Source organism: Lepeophtheirus salmonis, chromosome 3 (genome assembly GCF_016086655.4).
Source record: "Lepeophtheirus salmonis chromosome 3, UVic_Lsal_1.4, whole genome shotgun sequence".
In the NCBI taxonomy this organism is placed as follows: Eukaryota; Metazoa; Arthropoda; class Copepoda; order Siphonostomatoida; family Caligidae; genus Lepeophtheirus; species Lepeophtheirus salmonis.
The window spans coordinates 50,115,853-50,119,728 of NC_052133.2; the positions used below are offsets into that span (position 1 = coordinate 50,115,853).

Consider the following 3,876-nt stretch of genomic DNA (forward strand, 5'->3'; position numbering starts at 1 on the left):
ATAATCAAAAATTCCGGATTTTATGTATTAATCTAAGTGGATAAGTAAAAAATTCTTAACACATCCATCTGTATAGACATACAATTGGGTGTCCATTATAATACATAATTCCTTAAATTCAATCAATTATATGATCATACAAAATCATAGATTTCTCCCAATCTAAAGGTTTTTTATATCCTTAATACACCATTTTGTGCACAGTACTCCCAGCATGAAAAATACGCAATTTAAAGTTAACACCATCTTTTTTAATTCAAATAACTATACACTTATGTTAGAACAGTAGTACAAAGAAAAACATGAAAATAGAGAAAATGCAAATGGGCTTAAGGCTTCAAATTACATTAGTAGAACAAATCAATAATAGGCATAAAGTAGGTCATTTTACAAGTATTGTAAGTCTTATTAAATAGTAGTCATTTATTTGATATATAAGTTCCTTCGGCCAATAAATTATTCATCCAATATTATAAAACCACTTATAAAGCTTCATAATCATCCAAGGTTCGGTTCGTGCCTCTCATATTTATCAAGAGTAGTAGATTAGAGTTGTTTTCAACGTATATGTACAATTCGATATTATATTCGTTTCTTATGTGTATACACAATGAACTTCATCCATAGCGATCCGGCCCTGCAAAATATATTATAGGAACGTCAAAATGATATAAATATGTAATCTAAAAGATAAATTAAGGATGTTTCGGGCATCTACAGACGTACAAAGCCCATCCCTTAGAACAATATACTAAGATAAATTACAGTAACAGATTATATATTCCACATAGTCTCGAAAGAGAGCTCGGAAAATCATCAACACACACTTACTTGTCCAGATCGTAAAAATCATCTCAATCCTTGGATTTCCATTGTCAACTCTTTGAATAAATGCTCCAAGGGCAAGGGCTGCCCTTGGAGGAACAGACTCCGAATGGCTAGTTCGGAAGATCTGTTATCTTACTACATCGTCCGCAGTCCTTTAATACACTGGAGTTGATTCAATAATTCTTTTGAATCAGCCAACTGAGTGAGAGGTATTCGGATTCATAAATGTGATTAAGAAGTTTGCTCGTAAGTAAAGCCGGTCACTCTCCGTCTTAAACTATGAAAGAAAAAGAAATACTATTGAATCGCCACACTTTTCTTGACCTGTTTCTGGATAAATTGTGATTTCTTAAACTCGGAAGAAAAATAATGTGCTCATGAATAAACAATATGCTTGACCGGTTTTTTGATTGATTCCTTGAACAATACTCGTCGACATTTTCATTTTTCAATGATCTTAATGAAGCTATATAATGAAATAATTAAAAAATATATTATCTGAAGTAAAGCTAAATGAAAAAGCGACCGAAAATGATCATAGTCACCCTGACAATTTGAAGAATATTCGGGAGAAGGTTGTCATGTCATTTCATTAAATTAGCTATGAGAAGCTATGCGATGAAGGAAATAATCTCATCTCCACTCTGTATAGGCAGGTTACAAACATAGAGGTCGCCATTATAAAATTGTCATACCTACTTTTAGAGGTTTTTCTTGTTTTTTCTAAAAGTTTAAATAACTAATTTTCCAGAAAATTTAATCATTAAAGTTTAACTTTTCAATTATACTTTCCAAAAAATTCCAAAAAACAAGCCCCTAAACTTTCAAATTCTCGGCTATTCAAAAAGACAAAGTTTAAAAAAAACATCAAGACTTTTAAATGTCCGTCAAATGATTCAGATTTCTCTTTCAGCATTTTTTAAAAACATTATAAATATATATCATCCTGCAGACCCCCCTGGGTCCTATCAGTGTGTGGGACTGGTCCTTAAGACCGTTGGCATATAGGATTATCAGTATTAGAACGTATTAAAAAAAGGAGACATTTAGTTGAGTGATTTCATCAAGGATCGAACTTTATAAGTTTTAGGACAGATATACAAGACTTTCAAAAATACACAGTTATTCACAAAAAATTTCAAAAAATTAAATTTCAAATTTTCAAAAAAAATTTTTTTAAAGATTTCAAAAATTATTTTTTTTTCGAAAAAAATTACAAAATTCTACAGCTACTCACAATAAATTAACTTTTTTGAAAAACCAAATTCAATATTAAATTTTACCATCCTGACCAAAAAAAAATTATAGTAAAAGCAAAATTCCTTTTTTTTTCAGCAGACGTCTCTCATTCTATAAAAATGTATAACCTTTAATCCAAAATAAAGACCAACATAACACTAATATTTTCAGGGGCGTCCGCAGGATTATATTTTAGGGTGGAGGGGTGTGGCTTGGTTTTTAGAATTTTTTTGAAAAATAAATCCAAAGTGATACCCTAAAAAATTAATTTGTTGTAAAAAAATTTCAAAAATCCACAAAATTATTGACAAAATTTTTTTAAAATTTTTGTACAAGGATTTCAAAAATTATTTTTTTTTCAAAAAAATTACTAAATTCTACAGCTACTCACAAAAAATTAACTTTTTTGAAAAAAAAAAATCAATATTAAATTTTGCCATCCTGACCAAAAGAAAAATTCTAGTAAAAGCAAAAAAAATTTTTTTTAATTTTCAGCGGACGCCTCTCAGTCTATGAAAATGTAGCATTTCCTTCCTTTTTTAATGATTTGAGGGATCATAAATCCTTTACGAATATGATTTTTAATTTTTTAAAGTAAGTAGATCCATGCGCATCTCAAAGAGTCCAATAATTGTTTAAAGAATTAAAATTAATTTCCGTCATATCTCATTCCAAAGATTTATATATATATATACACCCAGGTGGGAAATGGTTGAGATCTTCTTCCATCTGTCTCGTCAAATGTTAGGACTTATAATGATAATCACTCGTTCGTTTATGTATACAAACATAGGTAGATGACATTTGAATCTAAACGATTGTTTGTACATTGTATGTATGTAGATATGTCCTTCTTCCGTGATTCAAATTGAATTAAATAGATTTGAGATTTTGTTCGTTTCATTCTATACAGTTTTGAGTACAATTGTCTATTAGACTGCCCCGTTTTTGGGTATATATTCCCCCCTGCACAAAGTTATTTTCAGTTGATGATAAAATCTCAATTAGTTTACAAAGTTTGAGGGCTATTAGAATATTTTTGTATTAATATAAGTCATTTGAAAAAAAAAAGGAATTTTGATTCAAAATATGTGTGCTCTATCAAAGATAACGTTCTTCCATTTTTTTAGCAACTATCTCTTCAAATTGGATAAAATTTGGCATATTAACTTTATAATAAAGTAAGGTTTATCTCTATCTATGAATATATGAAAAACAGTCAGAGGCTGTACTGTATATAGTGCTCCTTGATGTATATCATAAACATATTTTAATTTTAGAAATAACAATTTAGTCATGTTATCTAAATTTTTGCAGGTGTGTTCATAGAGGATGGAACGTAAATATAAGATACACTCAGTATAGTGCCCCCCTGATCTAAAACAATATAATTATTTTTGATATAGGAAATAGTACTAATGAAATATTTTAGGCGTGTACATGAAGCATCGAGTATGTAAAGCTGTTTCTGTTTGATTTTTTTTATTGGTCTCTTATGTATGTCATCATACACAGGTGGTTTTTTTTTAGCCGGCCCGTTAATTTGTAATTGGTAGTATAAAGAACGAATTTTATTTTCCTTAGCAGTTATTTAATTCCTGAGTAGTGAACATCCTTTTTTAAATATATTCAAAACCTGTTTGAACGTTTGTGTGTGCTGATAAGAGACTGAGCAACCCCTGAAGATTTGTTGCGGAGATATAATTGTATGTCCTTGTTGGGGATTAACGGTGTAATACTAGCAAATATCATTGATGATATCCTTTTTCCCCTTCCTCGCTTGTCATGGGTGATTGTAGCTGATCTAAT

The 3,876-nt window shown here is 29.8% G+C and overlaps 1 long non-coding RNA gene across 1 annotated transcript; it reads right to left on the minus strand.

Moving 5' to 3' along the window:
• Positions 1-229: 229 nt before the first annotated feature.
• LOC121115323 (uncharacterized) lies at positions 230-1,051 on the minus strand. Its single transcript, XR_005863458.2, has 2 exons — positions 832-1,051; positions 230-637 (listed from the first exon to the last, which is right to left on the minus strand). It is a non-coding gene; the product is annotated as an uncharacterized lncRNA (long non-coding RNA).
• Positions 1,052-3,876: the final 2,825 nt, after the last annotated feature.